Below are 14,446 nucleotides of genomic sequence, written 5' to 3'. Positions count from 1 at the left end.
ATTCACCTGTGAAGCTATCTGGTCCAGGACCTTGTTTGTTGGAAGATTTTTAATCACAGTTTCAATTTCATTACTTGTGATTGGTCTGTTCATATTTTCTGTTTCTTGCTGGTTCAGTCTTGGAAGGTTATACCTTCCTAAGAATTTGTCCATTTCTTCCAGGATGTCCATTTTATTGGCATAGGGTTGCTTGTAGTAGTCTCTTAGGATGCTTTGTATTTTTGCGGTGTCTGGCAACTTGTCCTTTTTCATTTCTAATTTTATTGATTTGAGTCCTCTCCCTCCTTTTCTTGATGAGTCTGGCTAATGGTTTATCAATTTTGTTATCTTCTCAAAGAACCAGCTTTTAATTTTATTGATCTTTGCTATTGTTTTCTTTGTTTCTATTTCATTTATTTCTGCTCTGATCTTTATGATTTCTTTCCTTCTACTAACTTTGGATTTTGTTTGTTCTTCTTTCTCTAGGTTCTTTAAGTGTAAGATTAGATTGTTTATTTGAGATCTTTCTTGTTTCTTGACATGGGCTTGTATTGCTGTAAACTTCCCTATTAGAACTGCTTTTGCTGCATCCCATCGGTTTTGGATCATCGTGTTTTCGTTGTTAATTTGTTTCTAGGTGTTGTTTGATTTCCTCTTTGATTTCTTCAGTGATCTCTTGGTTATTTAGTAACGTATTGTTTAACCTCCATGTATTTTTTGTGTGTTTTTTCCATTTTTTTCCCTGTAATTGATTTTGATTTCTAATCTCATAGCATTATGGTCAGAAAAGATGCTTGATATGATTTCAGTTTTCATAAATTTACTGAGGCTTGATTTGTGACCCACGATGTGATCTATCCTGGAGAATGTTCCATGTGCATTTGAGAAGAAAGTGTTATCTGTTTTTGGATGGAATGTCCTATAAATATCAATTAAATCTGTCTGGTCTGTTGTATCATTTAAAGCTTGTGTTTCCTTAGTAATTTTCTGTTTGGATGATCTGTCCATTGGTGTAAAGTGAGGTGTTAAAGTCCCCCACTATTATTGTGTTACTGTCGATTTCCTCTTTTATAGCTGTTAGCAGTTGCCTTATGTATTGAGGTGCTCCTATGTTGGGAGCATATATATTTATAATTGTTATATCTTCCTCTTGGAATGATCCCTTGATCATTATGTAGTGTCCTTCCTTGTCTCTTGTAACTTTCTTTGTTTTAAAATCTATTTTATCTGATATGAGTACTGCTACACCAGCTTTCTTTTGATTTCCATTTGCATGGAATATCTTTTTCCATCCCCTGCCTTTCAGTCTGTATGTGTCCCTAGGTCTGAAGTGGGTCTCTTGTAGACAGCATATATACGGGTCTTGTTTTTGTATCCATTCAGCAAGCCTGTGTCTTTTGGTTGGAGCATGTAATCCATTCATGTTGAAGGTAATTATCGATATGTATGTTCCTGTTACCATTTTATTAATTGTTTTGGGTTTATTTTTGTAGGTCCTTTTCTTCTCTTGTGTGTCCCACTTAGAGAAGTTCCTTTAGCATTTGTTGTAAAGCTGATTTTGGTGGTGCTGAATTCTCTTAGCTTTTGCTTGTCTGTAAAGCTTTTGATTTCTCCATCAAATGTGAATGAGATCCTTGCAGGGTAGAGTAATCTTGGTTGTAGGGTCTTCCCTTTCATCACTTTAAGTATATCATGCCACTCCCTTCTGGCTCATAGAGTTTCTGCTGAGAAATCAGCTGTTAACCTTATGGGAGTTCCCTTGTATGTTATTTGTTGTTTTTCCCTTGCTGCTTTCAATAATTTTTCTTTGTCTTTAAATTTTTGCCAGTTTGATTACTGTGTGTCTCAGTGTGTTTCTCCTTGGGTTTATCCTGTATGGGACTCTCTGCACTTCCTGGACTTGGGTGGCTATTTCCTTTCCCATATTAGGGAAGTTTTCGACTATAATCTCTTCAGATATTTTCTCTGGTCCTTTCTCTCTCTGTTCTCCTTCTGGGACCCTGATAATGCGAATGTTGTTATGTTTCATGTTGTCCCAGAGGTCTCTTAGGCTGTCTTCATGTCTTTTCATTCTTTTTTCTTTATTCTGTTCCGCAGCAGTGAATTCCACCATTCTGTCTTCCAGGTCATTTATCCGTTCTTCTGCCTCAGTTATTCTGCTATCGATTCCTTCTAGTGTATTTTTCATTTCAGTTATTGTATTGTTCATCTCTGTTTGTTTGTTCTTTAATTCTTCTAGGACTTTGTTAAACATTTCTTGCATCTACTTGATCTTTGCCTCCATTCTTTTTCTGAGGTCCTGGATCATCTTCACTATCATTATTCTGAATTCTTTTTCTGGAAGGTTGCCTATCTCCACTTCATTTAGTTGTTTTTCAGGGGTTTTATCTTGTTCCTTCATCTGGTACCTAATCCTCTGCCTTTTCATCTTGTCTGTCTTTCTGTGAATGTGGTTTTTGTTCCACAGGCTGCAGGATTGTATTTCTTCTTGCTTCTGCTGTCTGCCCTCTGGTGGATGAGGCTATCTAAGAGGCTTGAGCAAGTTTCCTGATGGGAGGGACTGGTGGTGGGTAGAGCTCAATAAAACTTTAATCCACTTTTCTGCTGATGGGTGGCGCTGGGTTCCCTTTCTGTTGGTTGTTTGGCCTGAGGCTACCCAACATTGAAGCCTACCGGGCACTTTGGTGGGGCTAATGGTGAACTCTGGGAGAGCTCCAGGAGTACTTCCCAGAACTTCTGCTGCCAGTGTCCTTGTCCTCATGGTGAGACACAGCCACCCCGTGCCTCTATAGGAGACCCTCCAACACTAGCAGGTAGGTCTGGTTCAGTCTCCTACAGGGTCACTGCTCCTTCCCCTGGGTCCTGATGCACACACTACTTTGTGTGTGCCCTCCAAGAGTGGAGTCTCTGTTTCTCCCAGTCCTGTCAAAGTCCTGCAGTCAAATCCCTCTAGCCTTCAAAGTCTGATTCTCTAGGAATTCCTGCTCCCGTTGCCGGACCCCCAGGCTGGGAAGCCTGACATGGGGCCCAGAACCTTCACTCCAGTGGGTGGCCTTCTGTGGTATAAGTGTTCTCCAATTTGTGAGTCACCCACCCAGCAGTTATGGGATTTGATTTTATTGTGATTGTGCCCCTCCTACCATCTCATTGTGGCTTCTCCTTTGTATTTGGATGTGAGGTATGTTTTTTGGTGAGTTTCAGTGTCTTCCTGTTGATGATTGTTCAGCAGTTACTTGTGATTCCGGTGCTCTCGCAAGAGAGAGTAAGCACACGTCCTTCTACTCCGCCATCTTGAACCAATCTCTCTGGTTCATGCTTCTTACGTCCTAAGAAATATTTGCAAAATCCAAGATCACAAAATTTTCTCTTAAGTTTTCTATAGGTAATCCATTTAGATCTGAGATTCATTTAGAGTAATTTTTTTAGAAGGTGTGAGGTAACAGTTGAAGTTCACTTTTTGGCAAATGGACCTCCAGTTGTTTCACTATCATTTACTGAAAAGACATTTCTACATTGAATTGCCTTGGGATCTTTGTAAAAAATGAAAGGACCATGTATGTGTGAATCTATTTGTGGACTCTATTCTTTTCCATTGATCTAAATATTTATCTTTACTAAAATACCACACTGTCTTAATTACTGCAGGTTTTCTAGTAAGTCATGAAGTTAGGTAGCGTAAGCCTTCCAAATTGGTTCATCTTTTTCAAAAGTTCCTTTGAGTATTCTAGGTCTTTTTCATTTTCACATATATTATTGAAGCTGCTTGTCACTTTCTACAACAAAGCCTACTAGAGTTTTGATTGGGATTGCATTGAATCTGTAGATTAATTTGGGGGAGACTTGACACATCTGAACAACATTTAATCTTTTGATGCATGAACATGGTATATCTCCCCATTCATTCAATTATTTAGATGTTTTTAAAATTCAGCAATATTTTGTAGTTTTTCAGAGTGTGGGTAATGCACATACTTCAATAAATTAGTTAATATTTGTTAAAGTAGTTAATATTCTTTGATGCTATTGTAAATAGCAATTGAATTTGGTATATTGACCTTGTAAACCTACTTTGCTAAACTCACTTATTAGTTCTAGTAATTTGTATATTAGGATTTTCTAAATAGACACTAAATGATGTTTACGTTAAAGATATTTTTACTTTTTCCTTACCTTTCTGTATGATATTTATTTTTCTTGCCTTGTTTCATTGGCTAGGACCTCTAGTACAGTGGCTGAATAGAAGCTGATGAGAGTGAACATCCTTGCCTTGCTTCTGATATTGGGAAAACATATATTCTTTCACCATTGATATGACAACTATAGATTTTTTTGTAGATGCCTTTTAACAAGTTGAGGAAATTCCTTTATTTCCTAATTTGCTGAAAGTTTTTATCATGAATGAATGGATGAATTTTGTCAAATGCTTTTTCTACATCTATTGAGATTATACTGTGGTTTTTCTTTTTTATTCTGTTAATATGGTTAATTACACTGATTTCATTTTTTTGAACCTTAAACTAATCTTGCATTCCTGGAATAAACCCTACTTGGTCATGGTGTATTTTACAATACTCACGCTAACATCTCTAGTTAGTACAGACTCCACAAGTTTAAGGGTGCAGTCCCCAACATGACTGCCCTCACTACAGTTGCCAGATGCAAGTTTAAGAGTCCCCAGGCCACCCACGTTTATGACCAACTGACTACAAATTTAGGTGTTCCCACAATCCCCTCAGGTTCAGTAGTTCAATAGAACTCATGAAACTCAGGAAAGTGCTATACTTACGATTACAGGTTTTATTATAAATAATACAAATCACGACCAGCCAAATGAAGGGATGCATAGGGTGAGGTCCTGGAGAATCCTGGGCATGGAGCTTCTGTGTCCTGTCCGTGTACTATCAGGATACATTACCCTGCTGGCAGATTGATGTGTTCACCAACCAGGAAGCTCACCTGAACCTTGGATTCTAGAGTTTTTATTTCCATATCATTATGTAGTCACAGTTGATTGAATCATTCACCATGTGATTGAACTCTCTAGTGACCCTCCTCTCCCCAGAGGTTGGCTGGTATCAGTTGCTCAAAGCCTGAATCCTCTAATTACATGGCTGGTCTTTCTGGCATGACCAGTCCAATTTAAGTCATCTCCCTAGCATAAACTCAAGAGTGGTCCAAGAGCCCACCATGAATAACAGAAGACACTCCTATAACTGAGGAAATTCCAAGGTGTCCGAAGCTCTGTCCCAGGAAATTGGGACAAAGACCAGACAAGTTTTTTATTGTAAAACTGATAGTTTCTATAAATTTGCTAATATTTTCTCAAGAATTTTTGTGTCTGTGTTCTTGAGGGAATAGTAGTCTGTGGTTTTGTTTTGTTTTGTTTTTCAATGTAAGTTCTTTGTCAGGTTTTGGTATCAGGGTAATACTGGCCTCAAAATGAATTGGGAAATATTTCCATTTCCTTTATATTTTGAAATATGTTCTGTAGAATTAGTATTATTTATTCCCTAAATGCTTGGTAAAATTTGCCAATGAATACTTCTGGGCCTGGAGTTTTTTTGTGGGCAGGTTGTTTGTTGTTGTTGTTGTTGTTCTCGCTAATTTTTTCCTTGCTCTTATGGCACCGTGACTTTTTTTTTTTAACATTTTTATTGGAGTATAATTGCTTTACAATGGTGTGTTAGTTTCTGCTTTATAACAAAGTGAATCAGTTATACATATACACATGTTCCCATATCTCTTCCCTCCTGCGTCTCCCTCCCTTCCACCCTTCCTATCCCACCCCTCTAGGGGGTCACACACCACCTAGCTGATCTCCTTGTGCTACGCGGCTGCTTCCCACTAGCTATCCACTTTACTCTTGGTAGTGTATATATGTCCATGCCACTCTCTCACCTCGTCACAGCCTCCCCGTCCCCCTCCCCATATCCTCAAGTCCATGCTCTAGTAGGTCTGTGTCTTTATTCCTGTCTTACCCCTAGGTTCTTCATGACCTTTTTTTTTTTTTCCTTAGATTCCATATATATGTGTTAGCATATGGTATTTGTTTTTCTCCTTCTGACTTACCTCACTCTATATGACAGACTCTAGGTCCATCCACCTCACCACAAATAACTCAATTTCGTTTCTTTTTATGGCTGAGTAATATTCCATTGTATATATGTGCCACATCTTCTTTATCCATTCATCTGTTGATGGACACTTAGGTTACTTCCACGTCCTGGCTATTGTAAATAGAGCTGCAATGAACATTTTGGTACATGACTCTTTTTGAATTATGGTTTTCTCAGGATATATGCCCAGTAGTGGGATTGCTGGGTCGTATGGTAGTTCTATTTGTAGTTTTTTAAGGAACCTCCATACTGTTCTCCATAGTGGCTGTATCAATTTACATTCCCACCAACAGTGCAAGAGTGTTCCCTTTTCTCCACACCCTTTCCAGCATTTATTGTTTCTAGATTTTTTGATGATGGCCATTCTGACCGGTGTGAGATGATATCTCATTGTAGTTTTGATTTGCATTTCTCTAATGATTAATGATGTTGAGCATTCTTTCATGTGTTTGTTGGCAATCTGTATATCTTCTTTGGAGAAACGTCTATTTAGGTCTTCTGTTTGTGGGCAGGTTTTTGATTATGAATGCAATTTCTGTAATAGATGCAAGGCTGACACTAACTCTCTATTTCTTCTTGAGTTAGTTTTGATAATTTGTATCTTTCAAGAAATTTGTCCATTTCATCTACATGTTGAATTTATTGGCATAAAGCTGTTCATAATATTCTCTTATCATCCTTTTAATGTGTGTAGTATCTGTAGTGATGTGCTCTCTTTTGTTCCTGATATTAGTTATTTTTTTTGTGTTGGTAATTTTTGCCTTTTTTCTGCATCAGTTTTAGAAAAGTTTATCCATTTTACTGCGTTTTTTTTTTTAAAGTCAACTTTTGGTTTTATTGATACTCTCTGTTGTTTCCTGTCTTCTATTTTGTTTATTCCTGTTCTTGGCTTTATTATTTCTTCCTCTACTTCAGAGTTTGTCAACCCCAGCACTATTGACATTTTGGGCCAGATAATTCTGTTTTGAGCATCATTGGATGTTTCGCAGCATCCCTGGCCTCTCCTCACAAAACACCAGTAGTGTCTCCCTGGTGTGATAACCAAAAATGTCTCCAGATGTGGCCAAATATCTTCTGGTGGGAAAAATAGCCCACACAGTTGAGATCCATTGCCCACCTTCTTTTGGTTTACTTTGCTTTTTTTCTACCTTCTAAAGGTGGAAGGCATTGATTTTGGACTCCATCACTGCCCCCTACCCCAACATAAGGATTTAAAGCTAGAAATATTTTTCTCTAAACACTGCTTTAGCTGCATGCCACAAATTTTTATCATCCAGCTGAAGATACTTTGTTTTCTTTGTGATTTGTTCTTTAACCTGTGACTTCTTATTTCCTTTTCTATTTCATTGGGCTTAATTTGCTCTTCTTTTTGTAGCTTCTCAAGGTGAAAGTTAGACCATAGATTTTTAACTTTGTTTTTTATACTAATAGAAGAATTTAAAGCTAAACATTTCTAAGTACTGCTTTAGATACATCCAACAAATTTTGACATGTTGTGTTTTCATTATCATTCAGTTCAGAATATTTTCTGATTTCTTTGTCATTTTTCTTTGATTTGTCGCTTATTTTCCAAATATTGCTATTTTCCTAGTTATCTTATTGTTACTGATTTCTAATTCCATTGTGCTTAGAGAACTTACTCTGTATGATTTTTTTTTTTTTTTGGCTGTGTCGGGTCTTCGTTTCTGTGCGAGAGCTTTCTCTAGTTGTGGCAAGTGGTGGCCACTCTTCATCGTGGTGCGCGGGCCTCTCACTATCGCGGCCTCTCTTGTTGCGGAGCACAGGCTCCAGACGCGCAGGCTCAGCAGTTGTGGCTCACGGGCCTAGTTGCTCCGCGGCATGTTGGATCTTCCCAGACCAGGGCTCGAACCCGTGTCCCCTGCATTAGCAGGCAGATTCTCAACCACTGCGCCACCAGGGAAGCCCTCTGTATGATTTTAGTACTTAAATTTATTGAAAATTATGCTTTACAAAGTGCATAACTTAGGGACGTTTATGTAATATATCAAAAGATTTACCAGAGACAAATTAGAGTGTTTGCTGTATTTGAAATAAGAATTGATTTTTACTGAATTTGATTCATGTGTAATTTTTTCATTTTTTCTTGTTTATTGAAAATGTACATACAGAAAAGTGTATAAATCCTAAGTGTATAGCTCGATGAATTTTCACAAAGGTGAAGAAATAAAATATTATAGACTTACTGTCAACCCTACCTGAGGTAACTACAGTCTTCTTTCGATACCATTAGTTTTGCCAGTTTTTAACTTTATACGAATGGGGTTATGCAGTGTGTATTTTTGTATCTGCCATTTTTCATTCAGCACTATGTTGAAATTTTGAAAATTCATCCATGTTATTGCATAATAGTTCATTCTCAGGGCTCTATAGTATTACATTATATCAATATGAATGTTCCACAATTTATTCATCCATCCTACTATTGATGGACATTTGAATTTCCAGTTTTGGGCTAGTATGAAAAGAATGTGTATTCTCTTGTATGTCCTTTGGTGAGCATATTTATGTATATTAGTTTGGTGTATGCCTCTGAGGGAAAATGCTGAATCATAAGGTATGCATATATTCAGCTTTGATAGTAAGTTTTAAGAAAAACTTATTAATTGTAGTTATTGTTATGCATCCTGTTTAGACACTTGCTTTTTTGTGGTCTTAGTTATTGTGGTGGGTTTTTTTGTTATTGTTATGGAAGAAGTAGTACGTTTCTTATGAGGCATTTTTCCTAAAAGTGCAGTATTCAAGTTTCACTGTCTTTAATGTTTTTTTTAAAATATGTACTTGTGATAGAAATAAATGTACAAAACTACTTCTTTGAAAGAATTACTTTATTGGCAATAAGCATGATTTTCTTTTATTACAGTGTTCTTCAAACTTTATTGACCACTTTATTATATACCACTAGCAGCAAAAAACTACTGTATACCTAATATATTTGTATGTGTTGATAATTGTATACATGTATCACTGTACTAATATTTTATAAATATAGAATAAAGTTTAAGAAGAAGAATAAACATAAATAGAAGTTTCACTATTCAACCAATTCTTTTTCAACCCCTTTAGGTATATACTTTAGAGACCCCCTGCTCTAATAAAGCTGAAGTTTAAGCTTTAGGATACAGTTAGAAAATATTCATTTAGCATCATAGAATGTGTTCTTTTCATTGTGTGGAGGACAACATCCACTAGGCACTTTAGGATTAGAAAATAAGTGAAATGAAAATGTTAACAGATTAGGGGTTGGCTCATTAATCCAACAAAGATAGAAGTCTTTTCTTTTGTTGGAAGAGAATATTAATTCTGGGAATGGGGGCTTTTATTTTCCTTCCATGGTGGTACTACTCTTGAGCCAAATGGTACAATTTTGTGCAGTTTCAATTCTACGCTTCATTTCATTGACTGCCACCAAACTGCACCCTAAAGAATTAAAAGTTTACATATTAAAGCAGTGTTGTAGTCAGTGAAAAATCACAGATTTGGTTGAGATAATGACTCCCACTCAAGCAGAGAATACGTTAGCATGTCTCTTAAAGGGATAGTATTTGCGAAAAAGATTACTGTGATTTGATGATAAAATGATAGAAATGTCTTTATCCCTGTCCTTGGAAGTTAAGCATTCAGAGTAAGAGTGTCTGAAAGGAAGACAGTTCATAGTGTTTGTTCTCAGAGGTGTATTTTTGTTTGGAGAAGAAAAGTGTGCTAACCAGATGGATTATTCAGAACATCTCAGCTTTATAGGGAATTTATCATAATGGGTTATTTTAATGGCATATTATTGGAAGGGTTTGGTCAGGCACATAGGCTCAGGGAAGCAAAGAGGTTGTTTCTGAGTGTGCTAGGATGTGATGCGTTCAACTTCTCTGTTTGCCAGCACTGTTTGGATCGTTATTTTCTGCGTGTACGTATAATTAGACGTCATACCTTAAATCTTATACTGTCCTCACAGCCGACTAAATGATCAAAAGACCTGTCTTTTCCTTCAGTTTCTTTTTTAATCATTATGGTTGGTTGGTTGTTTCCAGGCTAATTCCAAGTGTTACTAAGAACCTCTCAATTTGTTGCCCCATGCAATATGTTTAACATTGTTTTAGGTAGTATATTTTCAGTCTTGTTAAAAATAATAAGAATATTTACAGTGGCTAACATTTACTGAATACTTACTAGGTGCTGATGCTTTTACATTATTCTCTGATTCTCACAGTAACCCAGCCAAGGCATGTGGTATTATTCCAGTTTTACAAACGAGAAAACTGTTAATTAGAGAGGTTAAATAATTTGTTCAAAGTTCCACAGCTAATGTGAGTGATAGGGCTAATATTTAAACTCAGGGCTTTTTTCCATTTTTGTTCTCTGGTTTTGCTTTGGACTTCACAACTCTGCTTGTTTGCTTGTGCTATATCCTTTCCACTTGGAATGTCTTCTCCCTACTAGGTCTGGTTTCTAGTAGTAGCAAATGTACTCATCATGTAAGCCGCAGACCAAATGTCCCCTTTTCTAAAGCCCCATTTTCTGATAGCCCCATTTGTAAGTAAACTCTGCATCCTTTAAACTCTCACAACACTTTGTACCTTTCTTAATATATTTGTTTTGCCTTGAGTTATAATTATTCCTGTAAATGTCTTAATCTACCAGCTAGAGACTGTCTCTGATTCCTTGCAGCTTAAGACAATTTTGAACATTGAAGATATGCAGTATTTGTTGACTTGATATTAGAGGCAAAAAAGTCATCAAAATAGGAGTAAATGCTACTGATGCATTTTTTAAAAATTGGAAGAATACGGCAATATGATAAAGATTAGTACATATGTGATCATTTTTGCTTCTTGGTATTTGGAAATCTTGTTAAATTTTACTAGTGGTATAACTAGATATGGCATACATTTTCTGGTTTGGTGGAAAAGTTCATATACTTAGCTATCATTTTATATTTTTTAAGAAGATAATAAAGAAAAATCTGAGAGAGTTGGGAAGAACCTGCTGTTTTAATTTTGTTCACAGCAGTGGTTCAGATTATGTTCTTTTGGTGTAAGCTTTGATAGTAGGCTCAATATAATGCTGGAATTCAGCAATTGGTTATATATCTTTTTTTTGCGGTACGCGGGCCTCTCACTGCTGTGGCCTCTCCCGTTGCGGAACACAGGCTCTGGACGCACAGGCTCAGCGGCCATGGCTCACGGGCCCAGCCACTCCGCCACGCGTGGGATCCTCCTGAACTGGGGCACGAACCCGCGTCCTCTGCATCGGCAGGCGGACTGCCAACCACTGTGCCACCAGGGAAGCCCGGATATATATCTTTTGCATTTAGGGCCATATGTGGAATACCAAACTGTTTGAAATAAGTATACGGTGCATAGTCTTCGTCTCTCTAAATAGATTATTTCCATTTATTACTTACTGTAGTATTTCTTTTTTTTTTCTCTGCTTCTCTCTCTCTTTTAAATTAATTAATTATTTTTTAAATTTTTTGGCTGCGTTGGGTCTTCGTTGGGCTTTCTCTAGTTGCGGCAAAGGTGGGGGCTACTCTTCGTTGCGGTGTGCGGGCTTCTCATTGCAGTGGCTCCTCTTGTGGAGCATGAGCTCTAGGCACACGGGCTTCAGTAGTTGTGGCTCATGGGCTCTAGAGCACAGGCTCAGTAGTTGTGGCACATGGGCTTAGTTACTCCAAGGCATGTGGGATCTTCCCGGACCAGGGCTCGAACCCATGTCCCCTGCATTGGTAGGCGGATTCTTAACCAGTGTGCCACCAGGGAAGTCCCCTTACTATAGTATTTCATTGTTTTTGTTTTACTTGTTCTGAGTTTTCTTCTCAGATTAAGGCAATTAAACCAAAACTTACTAAGAGGGGGTGGGTGGGATATTTTATTATTGATCACACGTTCAAATTTTGGACAATATTTTTTTGCTTTAAATCTCTTTCAAATACACCTTTTCCCTCTTCTAACTTATTGATTTACTTTGACATTTCATTCGAACAACAAAGAACTTAAACCTTTTAATAAATACTTATATGTGGTAGAGATTTGGTTGTAATTTATTGAGTTTTGAAGTCTGAGTCTGTGTTATACTGAAAGTGCTGTGTTTTTATTGTTTCTCCCATCTGAGTCATATATATCCTTGCCATTAATTTGTCTGAACTCTTAAAGCATCCTGAGATTTTTTTTTACATCTCGAGAGAGAGAGAGAGAGATGTTCTCTTATTAAGATAATCTCTTGAAAATGAACATCAAACTACAATGAGGTATCACCTCACACCAGTCAGGATGGCCATCATCAAAATATCTACAAACAGGGGCTTCCCTGGTGGCGCAGTGGTTGAGGGTCCGCCTGCCGATGCAGGGGACACGGGTTCGTGCCCCGGTCCGGGAGGATCCCACATGCTGCGGAGCGGCTGGGCCCGTGAGCTGTGGCTGCTGGGCCTGTGCATCCGGAGCCTGTGCTCCACAATGGGAGAGGCCACAACGGTGAGAGGCCCGCGTACCGCAAAAAAAGAAAAAAATTTACAAACAGTAAATGCTGGAGAGGGTGTGGAGAAAAGGGAACCCTCTTGCACTGTTGGTGGGAATGTAAATTGGTACAACCACTATGGAGAACAGTATGGAGGTTTCTTAAAAAACTAAAAATAGAACTACCATACAACCCAGTAATCCCACTACTGGGCATATACCCTGAGAAAACCACAATTCAAAAAGAGTCATATACCACAGTGTTCATTGCAGCTCTATTTACAATAGCCAGGACATGGAAGCAAACTAAGTGTCCATCGACAGGTGAATGGATAAAGAATATGTGGTATATATATATACAATGGAATATTACTCAGCCATAAAAGGAAACGAAATTGAGTTATTTGTAGTGAAGTAGATGGAAATAGAGTCTGTCATATAGAGTGAAGTAAGTCAGAAAGAGGAAAACAAATACCGTATGCTAACACATATATTAGGAATCAAAAAAAAAATGGTTCTGAAGAACCTAGGCGCAGGACAGGAATGAAGATGCAGACGTAGAGAATGGACTTGAGGACATGCGGAGGGGGAAGGGGAAGCTGGGACAAAGTGAGAGAGTGGCGTGGACATATATACACTACCAAATGTAAAATAGATAGCTAGTGGGAAGCAGCCACATAGCTCAGGGAGATCAGCTCGGTGCTTTGTGACCACCTAGAGGGGTGGGATAGGGAGGGTGGGAGGGAGACGCAAGAGGGAGGAGATATGGGGATATATGTATATGTAGAGCTGATACGCTTTTTTATAAAGCGGAAACTAACACACCATTGTAAAGCAATTATACTCCATTAAAGATGTTTAAGAAAAAATGAACATCAGTCTTTTTCATCCTGTGTCACTTGGACCTTATGAAACTGCTAAGAAAGCAAAAGGTGGACAGTAGACAGTAATTCAAAGAAGGCTTTTGGCTCTTGAACTAAGACAGTGGGTAAAATTTCCACAAATTATGAGACTGACAAAAATATTGTTAAAATTAAGAAATTTGATTATTAAATATCCATTAAAATAATAAATCAGATTAAAGTAATCAGTAATATAATAATCTGAAGGCTTTTGACATTAACCAGAATATATTAAATGCTTAAAGTTTCAGTTCTGATGACAGGAACTTAAATTTTCCTTTATAAAATTCCATTATTGTTAATGCCAAACTATTGTAAAAATAATACGTTTATTCAAGAGAACTGAGTATAACATAATTCTAATAGTAGCTAACTTTAGGTAGAGTTTGTTATATTTTGATGTTCAACATAAATTTGTTTATTCCTCATAACAATCATATGAGGCAAGTACTGTTATTTTTCCTATTTCGTAGATGAGAAAACTGAGCACAGAGAAATGAAGGGACTTTTAAAAGGCCACACAATACTTGAACCCAGTCAGTCAGGCCTTAGAGTCTGTGCCCTTAACCTCTCTTCAGTATTGCTTGTCACTGAGTGGTTAAGAACTTGGGGTTTGGAGTAACAAAGACGTGGGCTTAAATCATGGCTGCAACTTATATTCTTGGGACAAGAGCATGTCTCTTTACCTCTCTGAGCCTCAGTATTCTTGTTTATAAAATGAGGGTTGTTTGGAGGATAAAATGAGGTAATGTATGTTAACTGTTTAGCAGACACTCAGCTTGTTCAATAGATGGTAAGTATTATTGTAACAAATACTAATAAGTAAAATGAAAAAAGTCACAAACGGAAGACTTTGTTAGCATTTTGAGGTGTATCCTCCCAGTCTTTTAAACATGTGTTTTTTATTTTATTAATATATTTTCTTCTGTTCATGTTATTTTTTTCCCTTGTATAACTTTTTTTGGTTTATGTTTCACATTCAAGG

General features: G+C 37.4%; 1 protein-coding gene across 2 annotated transcripts in view; it reads left to right on the top strand.

Moving 5' to 3' along the window:
- MXI1 (MAX interactor 1, dimerization protein) overlaps nucleotides 1–14,446 on the top strand; it is a 99,007-nt gene that overhangs the window by 35,048 nt on the left and 49,513 nt on the right. The window lies entirely within an intron of this gene.

The sequence above is a fragment of the Pseudorca crassidens genome, chromosome 16 (assembly GCF_039906515.1).
Source record: "Pseudorca crassidens isolate mPseCra1 chromosome 16, mPseCra1.hap1, whole genome shotgun sequence".
In the NCBI taxonomy this organism is placed as follows: Eukaryota; Metazoa; Chordata; class Mammalia; order Artiodactyla; family Delphinidae; genus Pseudorca; species Pseudorca crassidens.
Note: the sequence above shows the minus strand (reverse complement) of the source record. Positions and strands in the feature narration are given on the sequence as shown.